The sequence below is a fragment of the Capra hircus genome, chromosome 9 (assembly GCF_001704415.2).
Source record: "Capra hircus breed San Clemente chromosome 9, ASM170441v1, whole genome shotgun sequence".
Lineage (NCBI taxonomy): Eukaryota > Metazoa > Chordata > Mammalia > Artiodactyla > Bovidae > Capra > Capra hircus.
In genome coordinates this window covers 23,401,193-23,425,369 of record NC_030816.1, presented here as the reverse complement: position 1 = coordinate 23,425,369, position 24,177 = coordinate 23,401,193, and the positions used below count along the sequence as shown (strand labels likewise).

General features: G+C 41.6%; 1 long non-coding RNA gene across 1 annotated transcript in view; it reads right to left on the bottom strand.

The window, feature by feature from the left end:
- The window catches only part of LOC108636720, a 29,673-nt gene extending 8,316 nt beyond the window's left edge, over positions 1–21,357 (bottom strand). The window contains exon 1 of the long non-coding RNA XR_001918525.1: positions 20,578–21,357. This is a non-coding gene — a long non-coding RNA (uncharacterized LOC108636720). The remainder of the gene's footprint in view (positions 1–20,577) is intronic.

Sequence of the window (24,177 nt, the reverse complement as noted above, 5' to 3'; positions counted from 1 at the left end):
TGCAAAATAGATTAGTATAACTTTTTTCATTCATACAGTACTTGGTATTAATAGTATACAGAGTTTTCCCTGGTAGCAAGTTCAATTCTGGTTAGCAGTATTAACTACAAGTAATAGAACTGTGAGCTATTTCAAGATTTCTGTCCCCAAAGTCAGTGGAGGAAAGTACTCTATGCCTGCAAATATTACTTCCCAGGCAACTGAAAAATAGAAGTGGTCTTAAAAGAGTAACATAATGCATCTTTGGGAATGTGTATATATTTCAATTTGTTTTATCTTAACCCCAAAAATGAATAATCTGGTAGTCAATTGGCTTCAAAGCAACTTAACCTTAACGTTAAGAGCATGCTAAAAATACTGTCTGCACAACCTTCCCTAATCAAGTTTGAAAGAGACAGATGGGCCTGCTTTTCCCTGTGTTTATAGTTACAATCTACATTTGCTCACATAACACATTAAAAAAAATCAGCTGCAGACTGACATCAGAGAAAGTGATCCCAAATTCTAAATATATACTTTAAATTCAAAAAGGCAACAGTGCGGTGTGTAAATTCCCTTTTGATAATGACTAAAATCCATTTTAGCGAAAGTAATAAATGTGAAGAAACCTACTTCTGAAGGACAAGAATTCTGGAGGTCATCTCTGTAGAAGCCACTAAAACAGCCCTTGAGAAAATTCCTTGCAGCATAATTCCTGCCCTACCATCTACATTTCCCAACTCTGAAGGTTTCTCTGACTAGAAAGATTAGATACACCACCACTTTGAGATACAATGAGCATTCATATGTAATATCATAGACATTATTAAACTTCCCAAACACTTGCTGCTCCTCTCTGGGAGAGAACTATATTTTCTTGCCTCAGTGATGTCAGACTTGGCCAGAGGAACACGGTTTCATTAATAAAATAGATACAGGTGACTTGTGTCACTTCCAGAGAGAAGTTTTTCCAGCTAGTATGCCTTCCACAGTGATGTCTCTTCTCTGTACCTTAAGATCAGCAACGTTCCCCATAGATGCTGCTAAGGGTCTCCTTGGGACAGAGCCTTCCAAAGTGCAAAGGCCACGTGGTGGGAGGCAGACATGAGTCTCTGAAGTGTGAAACCATTGAAATGGGATCTTTAGCACAACCTAGCACATTCCTTGGAGAAGGCAATGGCACCCCACTCCAGTACTCCTGCCTGGAAAATCCCATGGATGGAGGAGCCTGGTGGGCTGCAGTCCACGGGGTCGCTAAGAGCCGGACACGACTGAGCGACTTCACTTTCACTTTTCACTTTCCCTTTTCACTTTCATGCAATTGGAGAAGGAAATGGCAACCCACTCCAGTGTTCTTGCCTGGAGAATCCCAGGGACGGGGGAGCCTGGTGGGCTGCCGTCTATGGGGTCGCACAGAGTCGGACACGACTGAAGCAACTTAGCAGCAGCCGCGGTCCATTCCTAACACACCTCATAAGAAGTCATACACTAGAATAAAGGGAAACTCTTTTACCTAAAAGGCACAAAATAATAAATCAGAATTGTTATGGCATTAGAGAAAAGTAACATATGTAAACAACCTGATATACATTTAATGATACGTAAAATTTATCAAGGCATTAAGGACTCATGTATGGATGACTATTAAACTTGTGCAAGGAGATACAGGTAAAACCATTAATCTATTGGTGACTATCAATAGTACAGTTTAACAAATTTTATGCCTAGAAAAACCTACAATATGGGTATTGTGTCTGGTAGCAGGAGTTATAAATTTATGGAATCAGAAAGTTAGGAGTTCAGTTCCTGTCTTCACCTCTTCCTAACTTTTCAGCTTTGAGCAATTTAACTTAAGTTGCAATTCCTCATCTATAAAAGCTGAATATGGAACCTACCTCATTGGGTTATTATGAAAATAACACAGTGCATGTTAGGGTCTAATACAGTATATGGCATTCGGGGACCACTCTGTCAATGTGAATCTTATTATTTCTATATATTTAACTTTGACTTTTCCTTCTCAATGAATGGATAGCTAAAGTATACAAAGCTATCCAAGGGTATAAAGCTATGGTGGACTGGAGTGGGTTAGGGGGTACTAGTTTCAGACTTTGGGATCCTAACTTGGGACAAGGTTTTCTGAAGAAAAAGAGAGTTTTAACTTTAGGTTGTTTGCAAGGGAGGCTGAGTCAGAAAGTAAAGGTTAACAAAGATCCTGAGAAGTCTCCAGCAGGAACGCTTAAGGTGGAGGCAGAACTGACTTCTTGGTGTCTAGTCTTAACTCTTCAGAGTGTGAGATTCAAGGGGAGGAAAAAAGGAAGGAATCTGAGATAAACACAAGCTAACAGAACAGTCATTTTGCATTGCTGTAGCCATTACTGCACATCAAAGGTAACTGCTTGAAAATGCTTCCCCATTCTCACTCCCTTTTAGGCAACAGGGCTGCCGTGTCTCATGGGCACCCAAAAAAACTGGAAAGTTTCTAAGATTCTGCCTCATGTGAAGAGAGTTACACCTGTGTTCCCTTGAATATCTTCTGAAAACTGATTTTTAACTTGGCCCTGGAGGGTCTAGTAGTTTCTGACATGGGCAGTTTATGTTTTCAGCTCATCACTTTTATTCATCATTTATACATGGCTTTGACATTCAATTACTGTACAATGGAACAAAATTCTTGGACCTAAAACATTTTGATGCAACATTAGTTTGATGGCTCTGACTCCAAATTTTAAAAAATGAACACCCTTCCCCCCAAATTTTTAATCATTATGTAGGCTAGGATTTATTCTCTTGAGTTTTTTGCAGGTATTTGCCATTAAAATAAATTCTCTTAAAAATAACAGGGTATTTTCATGGTAAACTACATCTTTGTGCACTTTAGGTGTCACTTGTTAGTTACTGACTTGTTTCTATGTCCTTTGCTTTCTCCAACCAGGATGCATTAAGTCTACCAGTAACCTCTTCATACAGTGATATTCTGAAAGAAGACTCTTAGCCAACAAAGTCAAGCACATTCAGATAGACCAGGAATGGGACTGCAGACTCTAGCAAACCCCCATTATGGCTTTCTTTCACTTAGAGCAGTCTATGGAATCACCACTCTTATGCTTTCTAGTGATTCCAATTGCTAATAATATGTCTCACTCAACCTAAGGGGCACTATCGCATAAGACAACTTTAGTCATAGGGCTAGTCAGTGAAATACTGTCAAACTAGGAAATAATAGTTATACATGCAGAAGATGTTTATACTGGGTTGCAGGCTAATAATCTGAGAAAGAAACATTTAAACAAAGATTTTTTAAAAAACTCTTTGGATTGCCTTACAGTAGGAAATGAACCGTGACTGTTTCAGCCTAATTTCCCACTTTCTGAATAAGCTGACTGCCAGGTTTAGCCTTTGCAGATGATTCATGCTTTCCCTGTAAGGAAATGATGATTCATGCTTTTCCCTGTAGTAGGAATTCCTCTGTATGTATCTTAGGGCAAAGACCTAAGTGGTTTCTACGGGTCAGCTTGATGGGGTTAGTTATCTAGGCATAATTGATCAAGGGTTAAAATGAGAATGTATTTAAACCACAAAGTGGCCTAGACTTGATGGCAAAGGCCGCTCCAGTTTAAAAGTGTGTATTACAGACAAATGTTAATAAAAATTAGGTAACTGGTTAAAAAATATGGTGGGATAGAAACATGATGAAAGTGTTGTTCCTTTGTTAATATAAGTTGAACTGAGGGATAGTTTCATTAAAAGTTTGTAGAGAAGGAAGGCAGAGTCTAGATATAGCTCTCGTGTATGTGAAACACACGTATAGATGAACAGAGGTGTCTCAAGGAGTTTTGCTACATCCTAAGATTCAACTTATTATTTTTGACTGCCAAAGTAGTGTTTCTTTGACCTAATGTTAAGGCATGTTTCAAAACAAAAAGAAAACAAAAGAAAAAGAAAAAACAAGCCCACTCAGCTTTTTGCAAGTATATGTGGCCCCTGCAAGCTTTGCTCAAATTATTTTCCATTTAGAGCTTCTAGACTGAGTTCAAGGTTTACTTCCTCCTGGAAGTACTTTCTTACTCCTTTTCCTCCCAATTCTCCTCTCTGTTTCTCTACTCTTCTTCTTTAATAATCCATATAACTCTGATTTCATTCAATAAGCATTTATTGAGCACTTATTATATATATGCCAGGTAATATTTTAGCATATGTAGGGTACATTGGTAAACAAAAATTCTTGCTTTCAGTAGATTTTACATTCTAGTGGTGGGAGGTGAGAAGTGAAAACAAATGAATCCTTTATTTAATTGTAATGCAAAAGTTTACTTTCTCACCTGACTCTTTGAAGCCAGAGGACTGTGTTTTGTTCATCTCTGTATAAACAGTAGGCCTTCAACAAGTATTTATCCAATGACTGAAAATGGAATTCTGAGCAATGACAATACTGAGTCAAAGACATTCTTAAAAGAGAATATTTGAGCCTTTATTCCTCAGTACTAATTTATGAACTAGCACAGTAATTAGAGCAGTTGCGTGGCAGAGTTTCCAATTTTATAGATCTAATTTTGGAAAGTTTTATAGCTGAAACATTGAGTTGTCAAATATATCCAATTTCAATGATCACAATACTTCTTTTTAGTCAATGTCCTTGAATTCTATAAAATGTTTCCAGTGAAGAATTGTCTATTGTTGGTTGGTTTCTAAAGGACAAAATAAAAATAAAACTCTGTTCTTAATAGAATTTAAATACCAACATATTATTGGACTCAGCAGGATTTTAAATTTAGTAAAGCTTTGTACTTTAATATTCAAAATAACTCAAATGATCTTAACTGAATAACTGCTTAGATATCTATATTTAGTATCCATATGAATGCTGTTTCTTAGAATTTACTTTTTGTAAAATCTCCCTGAAATACAGATAAGCTCCTGAATTTTTTTTCTAAACCCCCTTGTTAGAATGACCAGTGTTTGAGAATGAAGATGGTACACTGCCTAGTTTGGGGTTGTGAACATAGCTGAAGGTCCTATTATATTTGGATAAGTACCAAACTAGTGTGTTGGTTACATCCTTTGTGGAATCTCTATTGTTTACCCTGCTCTGGCCTGGGAAGGCCCCTTGTTCTTTAGCTTATGTCCACTAGAGGGTGAGTGGGAGAGAGGAAAAAAAGGAAGTTTAGCAAGTCTGCTGAACAGTTTCATGATGGAAAATTTTTTGAGGATCAATTTAGGATTTCTTTATTCATATTCATCTTGCTTCTTATTGCCATGGATACATAAGTTGATTTTTTATGAATACAGCATTTATAAGTGGCAAGTTACAAGATGGCAGTATCTTATACTGAGTCTATTTTTACAACTCGAAAAATAAATGCCATCCAGATAACTTAAAGCAGCACCCTGAAACCACACTAAGCTTTCTTGGTGAAAACAACTTCCAGACATGCAACATCATAATTTTTGATTCACATTTTTAGACCTCCAGTAAATATTTTTGAGTTGGGTTCTATGAGTGTGAGAAAATACATTAGGTTCTTGGACTATCATTCTACTGATAATGTCGCAATAAGCTTATCTGTTTATATATCTCGAGTGATACCCTTAAGTAATGAAAATAGCAAATGTCATGCAAGTCAAGGACTGCTAGTTTGAAGCCCTTCTTAAAGTTAGCAGCAGCTCCCCGCTCTGCAGACTGATGAGGTTAGGAAGGTGGTATTATGTTGCTCAAAATACTGACCACCTATTGTGATTTTGGAATCCCACCAGAGCTGTGTATAGGGTAAAGTACAAAAAAAAAGGAAAGAAGGAAAAAGGAGAGGAAGGGAGCAGGGGGAGGAGGGAGGCAGTGAGGGAGAGCAAGAGTGTCAATATAACCAGAAATTACTCATTTACATGGGTTAATTGTGTTTCCGTCTCTGACACCCAAACACCTCCATAACTCCTACCCTGATTGCCCTGCAAACACACACAAGCAGATACCCCAAAAATGACACACAATTCCACACGGGGGGTGGGGGGAGGGCAATGTTTGGCATTGGACTTTCTTATTCTTTGTACAATCTGCCTGTTAAAAAAAACCACTTTTATAGTTACTGTTTTTCTTTCTTTTTGTAACCATAGACACTCCCACGTAGCACAAGCTCAATTCCAGCCAAATTCTGTGTTTTTAAATAAAGAAAACAGGTCTTCTAGTTCCGTGTTAGCAAAGTCACCTCTTTTACTGCCAGTGCTAATGCTAAACATGTAATAATACTTTATTGTCATGAGCAGGAATCTGCTTTGCTAATTAAATGCAGCTGTCAGTAATTACTACTTGTCAGTGTAATCTATTTTAGGGAGCTCTACTTTAAATGATAAAAGATGGGTCTGATATTGAGAGGGTGGGATAGGCAAGGTGACTGCCTACTTCCTCAAATCAGGAACTCACTCTTTTATAATGAATGAGTAACTTTACTGTGAAGACATCTTAACTAGATTATTCTGTATTTTCTGGTGCAAGAGTGAAAAACTTCGCAGTTAGGTTTGTTTTTTTTTTTTTTCCTAACTTCTGAACTCTAAATGTCACCACCTTTGTCCTACCAACAAGCACTATGACTTTCACAGAGTTAAAAATGCATCATGATGGTAATCTATAAGAAAAGCATCAACAGGGAAGTTACTATAATCTCTACCATCAAATATTGAGCTTGGTATAAATGTACCTGCTAATTCACACTAACTGGATTCAACACAGAGGAAGATCACTGTGAAAAGGTTGGCAGGGGGAGGTGGGGGTAGTAACAGTTTCTTACAAGCATTTTTTCATTGATATTCAACCAGGTTTTCTCTGGGGAAATGTTTAGATTTCAGGTTAGGTCTTTGAAATTTGCAAACAACAACAACAACAAAAATGCACGGCGTTCGCTTGTAATATTCACATATCTTAACTGATTCTAAAATGAACCTCAAACTCTTTAAAGCTCTACATCTGCAGGACTAAAAGCAATGTCAGGACAAGGGTAATGGCAGCCTGACTTGCTCCATGGGATAGGTGCTGGGGCCGCCACAGATGCTGGCATTGTGTCCGGGGTCCAAGGGGAGCAGACCTTTGGCCCTCACCTCCCCTTACTCTCCCTTGACATTTAAAATGAATGTGGTGGCAGGGGGGCAGGGAAGCCGGGGTCTCAAGGAGTGAAGTGACGGAGTGGTGGAAGGATCAATGGGGAAAAATACGTGCAGCAGGAAGTCTGAAGGAGTCTTGGCACACAAGTGGCTTTACCCCACACAGCCTGAGAGACTTATCACACCCCTCACAGCATCCTGACTGCCTCATCCTTCTTCTCCCACCATCTGTTTTACATCCAACACTCCAATAGTCCTCATGTTGCTGGATAATTAATTATCTTGTTTTAGGTCCCAACAAATTTGGCAACTACTCTTCTAAATATAGCACATTTTTAAAATAGAATTAATAATTTGTTCACCCCAGGTGAAAAAAAAAAGCTATCCAGGTGGGGAAATATTAATAATAAAAAAGTAGAACTACTTAAATGTATTTTTGAAATATAGTAGGCAAAAGACACTAACTTGTATTCCTTTTCCTAGAACTCTTCTTTTGGGTAAGAGATGCAAGATCCAGTGGAAATGGTATAAGCTCTCCCTTTTCATTAAATAAATGCTAACCTCCTTTACTAAGAAAACGTGAGTTATTCCAGATAGTTCTAAAAAACCAAAATGTTAAAAATTCTGAGTGATCAGCATCTCAGAACACATTGAGTAGCCACTGAGCTCCTTAAAAAGAAGTCAAAGGAAAAAGATAAGACAAATATGGATAGTTGCAGGACCTCTGAAAGTTTCTGACTTTTATGGGCTCCTACAACCACAATTTCACTGAATTTTTGATAGCCTGTCATGTGCCAAACTCGTGTTTTCCTAGTGGCTCAGATGGTAAAGAATCCACCTGCAATGCAGGAGAACGAGGTTTGATCCCAGGGTCAGGAAGATCCCTTTGAGAAGGGAATGGCAACCCACTCCAATATTCTTGCCTGGAGAGTCCCATGGACAGAGAAGCCTGGCGGGCTATAGTCCATGGAGCGGCAAACAGTTGAACACACCTGAAGCAACGTAGCAATGGTGCACGCATGTGCCAGACTCAGTCTTTTGAATCAGTTAGACAATATTGCTGGATGACAGTAGGTGCTCAGTGAATAGCTGCCTGATGCAAGAGTGATAACCTTGAGCTGCTGTCACGATGTTTCTTGCTGCTCACTCCAGCTGGTCGAAGCTGGCAAGTGATACTTGGTGGCAAGTGTTTAGATAGCAGGGACAAAGAGGCACACTATCCACCTGTGGTCTGGTGCGGCCTGAGGTGGAAGAACATAGACCTTGTTTCCTCATATGAGCATCCACAGGGCAACATGCAAAGATCTCCCGTTCCTTTCTCTGCCCTATACTCTCTCCTACATCAGGGGCCCTTTTGCCAACTTAGGTTATAAAACACACTTGCTTCTCTTCTCGAACAACAAAAAGTGTCCTTCTCCTCAGGCCTACTTTAAATACCAAAAAAGTCCTGGCACACAGACTATGCATATGTGGACAGCTGTACTATGTGTACAGCTACCAGAATGTCTATACCAGCTTTGTGTTGGGTGAGGGATGAAGGTGCAGGTCAGGCATTGGTGGAGGTTGGGAGGAGTATGTGTATACATACATACATTAGGGGGCCATTAACAAATAAATGAATAATTCTATAGACTATGGTCTGTACTATACATAATAAAGGATCAGAAAACTATCCCATCCTAGCTCAGGTGGGGGTGAGTAAGTTGCAAAGGAGAGGAATAAGAAAACAAGAGAAGTGGTAAGGAAGTCAAGAAGTTAGACAAGCAGAGAACCCTCTTAGCACAGGGGCTGGTATGTGCAAACTCATGGACTTGTGAGCTATTCTTTGCTTCATTCAGTTCAGTTCAGTCACTTAGTCATGTCCAACTCTTTGTGACCCTGTGGAGTGCAGCACGTCAGGCCTCCCTGTCCATCACCAACTCCTGGAGTTTACTCAAATTCATCTCCATTGAGTTGGTGATTCCATCCAGCCATCCATCCTCTGTTGTCCCCTTCGCCTCCTGCCTTCAATCTTTCCCAGCATCAGCATCTTTTCAAATGAGTCACTTCTTCGCATCAGGTGGCCAAACTATTGCAGTTTCAGCCTCAGCATCAGTCCTTCCAATGAATATTCAGGACTGATTTCCTTTAGGATGGACTGGTTGGATCTCCTTGCAGTCCAAGGGACTCTCAAGAGTCTTCTCCAACAACACAGTTCAGAAGCATCAATTCTTCAGTGCTCAGCTTTCTTTATAGTCCAATTCTCACATCCATACATGACTACTGGAAAAACCATAGCTTTGACTAGATGGACCTTTGTTGGCAAAGTAATGTCTCTGCTTTTTAATATGCTGTCTAGGTTGGTCATAGCTTTTCTTCCAAGGAGCAAGCATCTTTTAATTTCATGGCTGCAGTCACCATCTGCAGTGATTTTAGAGCCCAAGAAAGTAAATTCTGTCACTGTTTCCACTGTTTCCCCATCTATTTGCCATAAAGTGATGGGACCAGATGCCACAATCTTAGTTTTCTGAATGCTGAGCTTTAAGCCAACTTTTTTTACTCTCCTCTTTCACTTTCATCAAGAGGCTCTTTAGTTCTTCTTCACTTTCTGCCGTTATCATCAGCATATCTGAGGTTATTGATATTTCTCCCGGCAATCTTGACTCCAGCTTGTGCTTCATCCAGCCCAGCATTTCTCATGATGTACTCTGCATAGAAGTTAAATAAGCAGGGTGACAATATACAGCCTTGACGTACTCCTTTCCTGATTTGGAACCAGTCTGTTCCATGCCCAGTTCTAACCGTTGCTTCCTGACCTGCACACAGATTTCTCAAGAGGCAGGTCAGGTGGCCTGGTATTCCCATCTTTAAGAATTTTCTAGAGCTTGTTGTGATCCACACAGTCAAAGAATTTGGGATAGTCAATAAAGCAGTAGATGATTTTATGGATGTCTCTTGCTTTTTCAGTGATCCAGTGGATGTTGGTGATTTGATCTCTGGTTCCTCTGCCTTTTCTAAATCCAGCTTGAACATCTGGAAGTTCATGGTTCACATATCGTTGAAGATTGGCTTGGAGAATTTTGAGCATTACTTTACTAGCATGTGAGATGAGTGCAACTGTGCAGTAGTTTGAGCATTCTTTGGCATTACTTTTCTTTGGGACTGGAATGAAAACTGACTTTTTCCAGTCCTGTGGCCACTGCTGAGTTTTCCAGTTTGCTGGCATATTGAGTACAGCACTTTCACAGCATCATCTGTGCCTGAAGAACTATGGACAGAGGTTCGTGACATTGTACAGGAGGCAGATATGAATACCATCTCCAAGAAAAAGAAATGCAAAGGCCAAAATGGTTGTCTGAGGAGGCCTTACAAATAGCTGTGAAAAGAAGAGAAGCTAAAGGCAAAGGAGAAAAGGAAAGATATACACATTTAAACACAGAGTTTCAAAGAGTAGCAAGGAGAGATAAAAAAGCCTTCCTCCGTGATCAGTGCAAAGAAATACAGGAAAACAATAGAATGGGAAGACTAGAGATCTCTTCAAGAAAATTAGAGATACCAAGGGAATATTTCATGCAAAGATGGGCACAATAAAGGACAGAAATATTATGGACCTAACAGAAGCAGAAGATATTAAGAAGAGGTGGCAAGAACACACAGAAAAACTACACAAAAAGATCTTCATGACCCAGATAACCACAATGGCATGATCACTCACCTGGAGTCAGATATCCTGGAATGCAAAGCCTAGTGGGTCTTAGGAAGCATCACTACAAACAAAGCTAGGGGAGGTGATGGAATTCCAGTTGAGTTATTTCAAATCCTAAAAGATTCTTTGCTTGGAATTGCTCAATTGCAGAGACATAGCAAGTGATAGGAGATGAGTCCCAGGCCGGGCTATTGAAACAGTAAGGGCTTTGCAGGTTGAGCTAGCCTGAACTTTATCTTGCTGACAAAGGATGCTACAGGCTATAAAGCAGGGGAATTACATCATTAGGTTTGCATTCAGGAAAGAATTTTAGAAGCACTGAGGAAGATGGAGATATAAAGCTAATAAGAAGCTAGTAATTCAGGTGAGAAATTCTTATGGCTTCAAGTAAAGCAGTAGAATTGGGGATGTAGGTAGGTAGATGCTCAAAAGGCAAGACTGCCATGTCTAGGTGATAGACTAGAGGAAGAGAAGGAAAAATACAAGATGATCCTAGGTTACCTGTGTTGCTACTGTGATTTTTTTCTGTTTTCTCACTTTTCTTAGGTATCTGGACAGATGACACTGCCAGTACCGAAAAGCAAAATAACGAAGTATTTGAGAATAGGCAACATTAAGAAAGTAATGGTGTATGAAAATCTTTGAACTCTTGATCTAACTGTTGGTAAATACAGAGCTGTGTGTCTGTTATTCAAAGGATACAAGTATTTGCAGAATTCAGAAATTCCAAAATTAAATGCTGCCAAGTAACCTTTGACTGTCTAGTTGTCCATTTCAGAGTATATTGTGTATAAGAATAAGATAAATACCTAATTAAGAAAAGTAATTCTGTCTATAGACAATCAAGCAATAATAATTACAGCTAATATCCTCTTGAGAAACCTATATGCAGGTCAGAAAGCAACAGTTAGAACTGGACATGGAACAACAGACTGGTTCTAAATAGGAAAAGGAGTACGTCAAGGCTGTATATTGTCACCCTGCTTATTTAACTTCTATGCAGAGTACATCATGAGAAATGCTGGGCTGGATGAAGCACAAGCTGGAATCAAGATTGCCGGGAGAAACCTCAGATATGCAGATGACACCACCCTTATGGCAGAAAGTGAAGAGGAACTAAAAAGCCTCTTGATGAAAGTGAAAGTGGAGAGTGAAAAGTTGGCTTAAAGCTCAACATTCAGAAAACTAAGATCTTGGCATCTGGTCCCATCACTTCATGGGAAATAGATGGGGAAACAGTGGAAACAGTGTCAGACTTTATTTTGGGCGGCTCCAAAATCACTGCAGATGGTGACTGCAGCCATGAAATTAAAAGACACTTACTCCTTGGAAGGAAAGTTATGAGCAACCTAGACAGCATATTTAAAACCAGAGACATTACTTTGCCAACAAAGGTCTGTCTAGTCAAGGCTATGGTTTTTCCTGTGGTCATGTATGGATGTGAGAGTTGGACTGTGAAGAAAGCTGCGCACCAAAGAATTGATGCTTTTGAACTGTGGTGTTGGAGAAGACTCTTGAGAGTCCCTTGGACTGCAAGAAGATCCAACCAGTCCATCCTAAAGGAGATCAGCCCTGGGATTTCTTTGGAAGGAATGATGCTGAAGCTGAAGCTCCAGTACTTTGGCCACTTCATGCGAAGAGTTGACTCATTGGAAAAGACTCCGATGCTGGGAGGGATTGGGGGCAGGAGGAGAAGGGGACGACCGAGGATGAGATGGCTGGATGGCGTTGCAGACTTGATGGAGGTGAGTCTGAGTGAACTCCAGGAGTTGGTGATGGACAGGGTGGCCTGGTGTGCTGTGATTCATGGGGTCGCAAAGAGCTGGACACAACTGAGCGACTGAACTGAACTGAACTGAATATTTATTAAAACGTTATGGTGTGCCAGATCAGGACAATAGGCAATAATGTCCTTCCTTTTAAAGAGTCATATCAGGGTTACATGGATACTGCATATATAGGCTAGATTTGGGAACAGAGGATTGTAACTATACCTGAATAAACATAAAATGAAAATAACTACTCCCACTGGTTACCGAGGTATCTGCTGGCCTTTCACCTCCTCACATCTCCCTTTTCTGCCCTGTTTTCTGCCTCTGCCTTCCTCCTTCTATCCCTCCTTCTGTGGATCCCTCAGTGGTTGCTCTCCAGGTTCTGGATGCATGAAGGGAGAATCTCTGAGTCTACCCCATTAAACCATGTGCCAAGTACCATCAAGAAACAGGGGACAATCCCCACCCCTTGAGAGGCACTCAGTCAGGGGGCCCATGAAACAGTTCTCAGGCCTTCTCCAGCTACTCTCAGGAGGGCGTAATCCTTTAGGAACTCCAAAGCTCCCTGTGGTGAGCCTTCTGTTTCTCCAAGCTTCCCAGGTCTTTGGTCCCATTCTATTTCAGTCAGCTCAGAAAGAAGTGAGGTAGTTAAGAAGTTCAGGTCACAGACAGCTGACTCACCAGATGCAGAAATCCTACTAGCATGGCCTGGTGATCCGATACCACTGCATGGGAGGCATAAATGCAACTATGTAGCAGGATCTTGTCAACCAATTTAAATCTACTGAAAACAGATCCAATAGTTTACTAAAAATTAATCCAGTTTCCTTCTTTGCTCTCATGCCCACTGTACATACATAGGGAAATAGTGTGATATACATACACAGGAAAATAGGGTGATAAGACAAAGTCAGGAAATTAACCTTTATCAAAGATAAACCCCTCTTTTGTTGCAGGGAAAACACAAGGAAATAGGAAAGCATGGGTTTCTAGGCCCAGAAATACAGGGATGGTGTGTAGGGGCTAATTGCTACTCAGATGTCTGTTGGTGTGGCTAAGTGTGGGCTGTAGGCCAGATGGCATGGGTTTAGGTTATGGCTCCACCCCTCTAGCTAGAGGACATCTCTGGGCCTCAGTTTCCTCATCTGTGAAATGGAACTACTAATGACACATATTCCATTGATTGCATTGTGGGAAAGTAATGTGTTAAGACTTGTACAAAGCTTGGTACATCAGTAAATGTCAATTAGCCATTATCATTTATTATTTCTACAGAGAAAAAGAGGTAAATAAGTACATTCATTAGGACAAAATAAATGGAGGAATAAATGGAAGCTTTATAAACTGAGGATAGCCAACTAGCTACTGGAATTAACGAGTTATAGAAAAAAACTAAGAATAAAATTAAACTTTTAAATTGAGCTACTCAAATTTAATCATTAGAGTTAGGAAATAGTTTTTTTACTTTAATCCATGAAAATGGTATAAAAGTATAAAAAAGAAAGAAATTTTTGTGCATCCTAATACTTCAACTCATAAGGTATAAACAGATAAATATAAACAGTTGCTTTTAGTAAACCTTTTGCTCTTCCTCATTTATTGTATTTGTATAAGAGGATATATCTTCCAAAGAATTGTGTGAGCATACATAGCTGGACCTTGCAAGAAAAAAGTATTGTGAAGTAGCTATCCTAAAAGCTTCCTCTCCATTTCTGTGCTTTATATCCAGTAACGCTTAAGTCTGAAACACTTATTTCTTCTATTCATAGCCTTTTCTCAACTATGAGAGTATCCACAGAACCTATGCTTTGCAATGGAGAACAGCCAATTCAAAACACACAGACACACACACACACACAGACAGACTTATAAACAGATAGATAAAGAGAGAACAATGTACCCATTATGTTTAACCACTGCTGATGATGTTACAGTAATTTAAAGATTATGATGGTAACAGTGACATCAGTTATGGCTTCCTGAATCTTCACTGTATACGACACTACATGCTAGGCATTTTCCATATATTATCAAATCTAGATATAGAGAAACCTAGAAGGCTATTTCCATAACCATATAACAGATCAGATTACTAGGAACTGGAAAGGTTAGGTAATATGTCCAAGATCCCACAGCCAACAAGCCGTGAAACAGGGATTCTAAGTCAGCCAGGTCTGCCTGACTCCAGTACTGTACTTCTACTGTGATAAACACAGTATTTATGTTAAGCACTTTCAGAATTACTGTGATTTTTTAATTGACTTGATTTAGCTATGGCAAAGAGCATTACAATGACATTTTAATATGTTTCTAAATAGTTCCCTAAACTATACTCAAATAGTAAGATTGTTAATATTTATGATAGGAGAGTTGTGCTACTCAATTAGCAGTGTGAAGATTCTATTACTTAATGTTAATTATGTCTTATATGCCTTTAAAAAATAAAAAGTATAATTACAGGCAGTTTCCCTTTTGTCAACTTCTAAATTTAAACATTTTTTAATCAATTTATCATTTTACTTTCCTTCCCCACCCTCTTCCTTCATCTCAGGCCACTCAGTCTTATAAAGATTGTTATTCCAGGGTCTCATAGATGGTAATACCCTGAGGTCATCATGACAAAGAAAAAAGTCTATACAATATTAAATCATAATCTTAAAACAGTGCAATTATAAATATATGTAAAGTTTCTGGACTATCAACTTCTAGAAAATCCTTCATTAGTTCATGCAGTAAACATTTATTGGATGTTTACTGTATGACACATGGGTCAGAGAAGAATAAGTCTCATTTCACACCTTCACATTAAACTCTGCTCCTCTGGCAAGTACCATATAAGAACACATAACACTGACCTCTATGCAAAAAGTCCACATTATAAGGATATTATGGGAAACATAAAACAGTCAGTATCACAACCTCTGAGCTATTAAAACTACTTAAATATGGCATCAGTTCTTAAGTTACCTAATTTTAAAAAGTAGTTGAACCTAAGAAAATTATTGAGTCCATTAAAAACTGCATTAAGCTACAGTACTGCTCTAGCATTGCCCTAGTTCAGGTTATTTCTGCACTTCATGCCAATCGCCTTCCTTATGAATTCCTTAAGAATTCACTCTAATTTGAAAACTGTCATAAATCTCAGTTGCTAGAATGCATTTGCTTAACAACTTAACAGGGCCCCCCTTTGGTTGCCTGTTTAAGAAAACTGAAACAAACAAACAGACAAACAAAAAAACATCTGTTCAGAAGCAGCAGCACAGCACAGTGGACTGCCTGGGCCCACATACCAGCTCTGCCATTTAGTAGCTGTGGGGCTTCCGCCATCTATTTAGGCTTGCTGAGCCTCACTTTCCTCACCTGCTAATGAGGATTAAAGAAAAAAAAAAAAAACAACTTGCTTTATCTACTTATTTTCTCTCTGGGGAGAGCAGGGTGGCTACCAGAATTGAGTTACATTATCAAAGTTCTTTGGACAGTGTCAAGCACATACTAAAGATTATGATGTGTTTTTTTAAATAACTTGTTCAAAAAAGTTTAGTACCCTCCCAATTTTTAATATCAAGACTAGTTGAGCATTTGATAAGTACCATTCTCCAGCTAATGCTGACCTCACAAACCACTTATGCCACCAGGAGGACTCTTCCTATAGTTCAAAGTTATTAGACAAGGGATTTCAAGGTGGCTCAGAGGGTAAAGCGTCCGCCTGAAATGCGGGAGACCTGGGTTTGATCCGCGGGTCAGTAAGATCCCCTGTAGAAGGAAATGGCAACCCACTCCAGTACTCTTGCCTGGAAAAATTCCATGGATGGAGGAGCCCAGTAGGCTACAGTCCATGGGATCACAAAGAGTCATACATGACTGAGCAACTTCACTTGTCACTTGTCCAGTGGTTAAGACTTCCCCTTCCAATGCAGGGGGCTGTGGGTTCGATCCCTGGTTGGGGAGCTAAGATCCCACATGCCTCCTGACCAAAACACCGAAAAAACATAAAACAGAGGCAACATTGCAACAATTCAATAAAGACTTTAAAAATGGTCCACATCAAAAAAATCTTTAAAAAAGAGTTTTTAGACAAAATGTAGATATATACCTAAATATAAATCAATACATAAATATAAAGACATATTTTATATGCATACATGTACACATGTGTGTGTGTGTGTATATATGTGTGTGTGTGTGTGTGTGTGTGTGTAACTTACCTACTTCCCACACAATATCTGGGTAAAATGGCCTAAAGTCAAACAAACTCTGTAACTACCTTTTAATATTGACAGACTTTTCTTCCATAAAACTTTTTAAGAAGAGGAAAAATTGTACCATTGTACCAAATGTTAATTAAGACATGATAATGGAACTTGCATTTGAGATTTAGAGAGGTTCATTTATCCTGACTATACATTATATGGATCTCCAGACAGAATCTTTTACTTCTACTTTTGATAAATGTTAGTGCTCTGAAATGGTTTTCAGTTAGATCAGTGATTTTCAAGTGCAGGTCTTAATAGTTTCCTTTAATTGCACTCCTTCTATAAAGGTTAGGATAACATCATGACCCTCAGAAACAAATATCTATTCCAGAGGAAGCAAAATTTGTCAACAGTTAAACTGGATTTCAGGGGGAGGGAAAAGTTACACTTTTGCTGGTTTTAAAGAATCTGTATTAAATTCACAGAAAAATTACAATGCAATGTAGGATTTTTTCTCAATAGTAACAATTTAGGTCATAGTGAAATTAGTGAAATAAACCATAGGTTATTTTGTTTTTAAGGTTCCCTTCCCCAGCAAACCCTGGAGAAGGAAACAGCTACCCACTCCAGTACTTTGGCCTGGAGAATTCCATGGACTGTGTAGTCCATGGAGTTACGAAGAGTCGGACAGAACTAAGCAACTGTCACTTCACTTCACCAGCAAAAAAGGACAGAACTTGAATGAAGATAAATCTGAGGTTTGAATAATAATTTTTTTACCTGACCTGTTCTCTCTTTTCAAACTATTCCCCTTTACTTAAAACAAAAAAACCTCTATAATTCCATTACCAGACAAGAACTGATTTAATTGCAATAATCTCAGAATATGAAATATTTGAATAAGTATTAAAAAGAAATTTTAAAAATCATGCACAAATAAAATATGCAAGTGTTCACATAATTTCAATGGCGTAACAGTGTCACTGCTCATACCCAGAGATTTTAGTATCGATTTTAGCAAGTGTCCCTTTTACTAAGGGACTGCTATCTCATTTTACTAGGAAGTTACCTTGAAAGTTACTTCATTCATGAATGAGCATCTCTAAAATAAAAGACTACCTCACCAGACCTCCCACAAGAGTCAGAAAATTCTTCTCAACTAAAATTTCCGTAACACATTTCCCTCTTTCTAACAGATCCTGAATAACCATTTTTCTTATCTGCTCTTGTACATATAATTGTACCCATAAGAGATGTTACTGTTTCAGAGATTATAAAAATAAAAGGATGAGAAAAGGAGCATAAAATTTGTTGCATCCTATGAATTCAGGTTTGCTTTCTCAATGCAACAGGAACATTTGCATTTACTCATAAATGAATACTAATGACATATACAGATCCAGCACTGCTCCACAGAAATCACACAGGGAAAGCTAGAGCGGTGCACGGATAGTCCTATTTCTCCAAAGTATTCAGACAAAGAGTGACAGGATTAAAGTCAACATCAATTCTCTGAAGTTGAGTCATAGCTAAATGACACAGTGTGTTAAGAATAACGTTGAGATTTACGGTGAAAGCAAAGCTGGCTAGTGAACATCTTATATGATTTTTGAGTCAACAACTCATGATTGACCACCTACTTTGGGCAAAATGCTGCTTCCTTAAGTAAGTCACTGTTCTGCTGTTCTTTTTACACAGTGTAGGAGTAAGCACCCTGCTTCCACTGAAAACTCTTCCGTGTTATTTAAAATAACACTCAGCTCAGCTTTGTGTGTACTCTTGCGCTCAGTAAATAGTTTCTGAATGAGTGAAAATTCAGTGAGTAAGAAGATTATTCATTCAAAAACATCTGTGTATGCCTGCAAATGGTACAAACAATAACGCAAGCATAGTCAAGTCTCTGTAGGCAGCACCTTCTCATAAAGAAGTCAAAGGGAGTAATTCCCACATTAAAATGTAAGCATAAGGTCTGGCTTAACCTAGAAACCATGATTCTAGTACTTCTGCAAAACTCTGAAGAGTATGCTGGTAATTTCCCATATAATCTACTTTAGGCAACTATTTGAAAACATTACATTATTGATGATGTTTCTAAATATGTTACTAATCCAGGAAAGAGTATTTTTAAGTAACTCAGAGTAATCTAGAAGGGGCCAGAGCAGTTTGTTGTTGTTGTTGTTGACTGTTAAGACCCCCTGCACTGGAAGCAGTTGGTTTTAAGCCACAGTTTTTTTCCCATCATTATGTTTCTTATAACGTTTTCCTCTGTCTTCATCACTAGTTCACTAGTGAATGACTCCATATTGCTAAAGAAGCCTAGCCTGCTGCTCAGTCACTTGGAGGTACGTAGCATTGCTTTCGTTTCTCCTTTTAAAAGCTTCACCAGGAAGAACCACTATGGCAACTTAAAAAAAAATCTGCTACAACATAATTGATGCCAATAAAAACATTCGAATAGTTTTGATATCCCATTTTGTAATCCCTTTCATTATTTTCAACTTTTTCTTGGAATAGAAGCTGAATATACTTGAAATAAATTGTACTGTGGAAACATCTGTCTAAAGCCCTGAAGTATGTCAAAACTACTGAGCAAAAAATGCTTTCAGAAGCACCAGCTTTAAATTACTTCTAACAAATCAGTTTAGAAAAGAGCACCTTTAGAGAAAGAACGCCCACCCACTCTTGCTCCCACCCCCAACGCGACCCTGCTCGCTATTTATCCGACTAAGTTTACATAAATCAGAGAAGAGTTACAGGGCAATTAAACGTTTCCACAAAGTAATATGATATAAAGCACTTTGCAAATATTAAACCTCTCCTTAAGGGATCAATGTTTTCCATGAAGAAGCTGGTATGCGGAGAGGGAAAGGGAGGGAAGAAAAGAGGGAGAGAGAGAGTCCGACCCACCGGGTTAGTACTAGGGAGACCGGGATCTGAGCGGCAGCTCCCTTGGGTGGGTACCCATAAGCACTCAAAGAGGGAAGCCAGAGAACGGAGTCCGCCAAGGCGAAGTGATTCCGGAGTTGAGACAGGGGTTTGTTCGCTGTGCACCTGGAACCTTCAGGTAGAGGCATGCGCAGGTCGCTGGGCGCTCCTTCCCCGCTTCCCTAAACGCAGGCGGTCGCCCAATTCCCAGAAGCGGAAGTCTCTGCGCTCCAGTCAGTAGCCACAGCGACCTCGCGCACTTTTTAGTAACGGTATGACCACCCACTCCATTGAATCCACCTCCTGAATGTGTGTGTGCGCGGGCATGTGTGTGTGTGTCGGGGGTGGGTGGGAAGGGCTGCGTGAACTGGGGCTGCCCTGGGGCGGGGACTGGTACTTTGAGGGGTGGGGGCCTGCGGGGCGGAGAACGCACCCCACCCGCAAGTTCGCAGAGCCTTTGCCTGCCCACTGCTTGCCCTCTCCTCCCGCCTGGAGGCCCCGAACTCGCCCAGAGCCGTCTCGCGCTCCAAGCGACAGCCCCACAGCCACTCCAGGAAGTGACTGTGTGCGGGCCCCCAAACTCTACTGAACGCAATAACGCGTGTCCTCCCTCCCTCAAAGAGAACCCAGAGCGCTGCGCCCAGCTCAAGGGGACAGACAGACTGACACCAGTGACTCTCAATTTACCCCAAGAATCATCCCTGCCGTTTTCCGTCTGGCACTAGTTTAACCCCAAGCCCCAGAGAACGTCTCAAAAGTCTCCCCCAGGCAGTGCCCAAGAGAACCGCGCCCCACAAAGCGCTTTGGCTGGCATCACAGCAGGTCACCCCTTGGCGACCTCCTCCCTTCCCATTCCCCACTAATCTGCGAACCTTCAGCCCCCACGGGGCTCGAGCCCCTCCCTGGCGCGAGGCGGGCAGCAAGCCCTGCTCACCAAGGTCTCCGGCGGCGGCGGCGGCGCGGCCGAGAGTCCAGGGCGCGGGGACCAGCGAAGAGTCGCGCCGGGCCACGGGTGCCTCCTGCAGTCCCGGTGGCAGTTGGTCCAGTAGTTTCGGACGCCCGGGGCTTTGGCTGCACCGAGAGCCAGTCTGCTTGAATGGGAGCGAGCGAGCGGGGCAGTGCGTGCGCGCGTGAGAGTAAGAGGCGGGCGGGTCCTACACGCCGGCGGCTGCGAGGTCCGGGGCGGGGAGCCGAGAAGGGGAGGAGGCGGGCGAGAAGTAGTGGAGTTTAGGGCGCGTTTCCTGCACTTCCCGGAGAGGCTGGAGGCAGGTACGACAGGGCGCGCTCCCGCGGCGCGGGCACAACAGGGGCTGCCGCGGGAGCCGGAGTCCGCGCAGTGTCAGGGCCCGCAGACGCTCTGCGGGCGGAGGTGAGCATCCTCCTCTCCCAACGCCTGCACCGGCGCGGCCCTGGACTCTGAGCGCCGAGCGGAGAGCCTCCTGCGTCCGCGGTGACAGATCCTCGGGCAGCCTGCTTCCTCCCGATCTGCCTAAAAGAGCAACAATCAGTGAGGCTGGGATCTTCCCTTCCTGGGTCTTGGAGCCGCCGGGGCCAAGCTATGTGGGCGCCCGGCTCCCCGCGGCTGCTGCTGTCAGGCCGCCGCCCGGCCCCCGGCGGCTGCCTCCGGGAGACGTGCCCAGCTGTGTGCGCGCGTGTGTGTGTCTAAGCGAATGTCTTCCCCTCCATCACTCGGGCACGCGGGAGGGATCGGGTCCCCGGCGACCAGCTGCAGGGTGGCTGCCAGTCCACACCCTCTCGGCTCTCTCCCCACCCACCCCGCCCTTACTCCTCCTCGCCTTCTCCCTCCTCCCCTGCTCCTCCTTCAGCTGCCGCTCCCGAGCTCCCCAAGGCCGGGAAGAAACCGCAGCGAAAAGGGCGGAGGAGAAGGGTGGGGAAGGAAGCGCAGGTGTCTTCTGCCGAGAGCTGGGCTCAAGCACGGGAGCCGCCTGCTGCAGGGAGAGGGCAGGGCAGTACGCGGAGAAGGGGGAGGAGAGGATTTACCCCGAGGCCCCAGTCCTGTAGCTGAGCCACCGCGTGTCCCGCCCAGGCGCTGGAGCCCTGGGCCAGAAGCGCGCTGGGGAGGCAGAGTGGGCGCTCAGGGCTTCCAGGCCAACAGCTTCACAGCTTGGGGAACCCACGAAAGTGACCAGGGTGGCAGAACCCGGGCTCACAGAAGTCTCTGAGGAGCTGAGACCGGTCTCTCCGGGATTAGAGGGGCCTAGACCTGGAACTTGGGCACCGAGTTGTCCGGGGAGCTCGCGTGTGGCTCCCCGCAGGCCAGGCGGGAGAGCCGGGGGCTGTGAGGGGTCGGGCGGCTGCGGCAGCGGCGGATCTCAGACTGCTGTGTGCCTCCTGAGTCACAGGGGGCGATCACCGCCTAGCTGGGAAGCGGAGAGCAGGGCTCTGCCTTTTTCCCGGTACCAAATCCCGAACCGAGAGGCACACTAGCCTTCCCAATTCAGTCAGCGTCCCTCCTATCCCTTGCTGCCAGCAGAGCTATGGGCAGGGGAGTCTCCCTGCTGTTTACTGTGCTCTCTACCTGCTTGGAAAGAATCCCGTCTCATCCGAGACTGATGTGGTGTTTCTTTTCTAACTCCAGTCCCCTCCCTCATCATCTAGCCCCACCCAACCAAAATTTCCCAGAAAACTAATATCTTTCTCATGGGCAAAGTTTTCCCCTCTGGAGTTTCATTAAAAAGCAAACAAAAAAAAATTATTTTTTTTTCCCCCTCGAGGTAGTAGGTCTCTTACTAATTCCTACTACAAATGCAGTAGGAAAAGTCCCTTAGGCCGGGAATCGCAGCGTTATTGCTTAGGAAGGCTGGTCTGTTTTCAAGTAAGAGTCACAGAATGCAGAATCGAGTCAACCTGCGATCCTGGAGAGAGCTAGTCCATTTAATTAGAGGTCTGTTAGAATGATCAGTAGCAACAACACTAGAAAGAATTGTGGTGCTTCCTCCAGGATCCATTCTTTTTTATTATGGTAATTTCACTTAGTTAATTTAGGCAATCTGAAAATGAAAGATTGGATGCAATTCACAAGGCACAATATTTCTAGATTCTCATTGCAACTGCCACCGCACCACCTTCCCCACACCCACTCTCTCCACTTCCCAAGGTGGTGAACTCAAATCTCAAACTGCACTTTTTCAATTTCAGGATAATACACCTTGAAGGACAAAGCTGTTGAATTCCAGAAAGAGATAACTTAAACCTAAGTAAACTTATTTACAAACTACTCAGACAAAATCATAAGCTCAGCAGCAACAGCAAAATGTATATTGTTTAATATATTGAGCAGGAGGAAAGATGGCTGTTTGCCAGATATGTGATCCATTAACCTCTTTAGCTCATTGTTGGCAACAATAGCATACAATCACATTCTTATGTTTGAAAGACAAGCGATTGTTTTTCCCCCATCTCAAAATCACAATGGCACATTATAGTTTAAAAGAAACCTCAAACAATAAAAGTAATAAGAAAGGAAGAAACACAGTTTGCTTTTTTCTGAACAAATGTTGCTGTTCTGTTTTTCTTGAGGCAAAAAATGCTGATAAGCAATAAAGTCTACAAAGGCATGACAATAGATTTTGAAGAATGCATCGCTCCATCTATCAGTCTTTTCAATTAGTCAACTTTATTTAAAATGTTTATTTAAATTATCTTTTTATTGGTATTCATTCTTTCTTCTGTGCCAGGAAGATTGCTGAGGAGGACGATGGTGTGAGACGAATCTGGTTTCTCAGAATTCTGTCTTGCTTCAGGTTTATGTCTGGCAGGAAAGGAACAATGAACAGCCTATGCTTTCTCAGCAGTCCTAACTTCTCCTCAGAGAACCCTCAGCTCTGTAGCTGACGGACTAAGAGACTGTCAGTGATTTTGCCTAGGTTGTGCAAGATCATACCTGGGGCTGGGAGGAGGTACGATGCCAGAATCTATGAAGGAATGCTCTGGAAAAAAAGATTCTACCTAGCCTCTGGTTGGAGGATTAGATCAGGGTATGTAACCTTCTCTGTGTGATGCTCTTCAGCTCCTCAAATAATAGAAGAAACATGTTAGTCCTGTGTGAAATTAAATGAATAAAGCTATGCACCAGATAAAGAGGTACAGCCAACAAATCTTTTTAAAATGCAGTTTTGAAAATGGTTGCAGATTCATTGGTTTGGTTTAGTCACCAAAGCCAAATAAAGTGCACAGTAATGAAAACATTTGGTTAATTAGAGTGTTCATTTGGTGAAGATTTTTTTTTTTTCCTGAGCATCATCACACTCTCTTGTCTTATAAAGATGCAACCATTAAATATTGTTCAGCTTACAGTTTCAAATGGAGGCCATCCTCTCAGAAATGTATACACGTTTGTAATTATTAGGGGATATTTGCTTTGTTTTCCAACTATATCTTTTAGTTTTTAAATGAGCCATTCCCTGACATTTAGATTCAGTTGATTATATAAACATTTATTAAAAAGGAACTCTGTGCCAATCACTGAAAACCAAAAGAAGAATAAAAGAAGCCTCTGCTCTCACAGAATTCA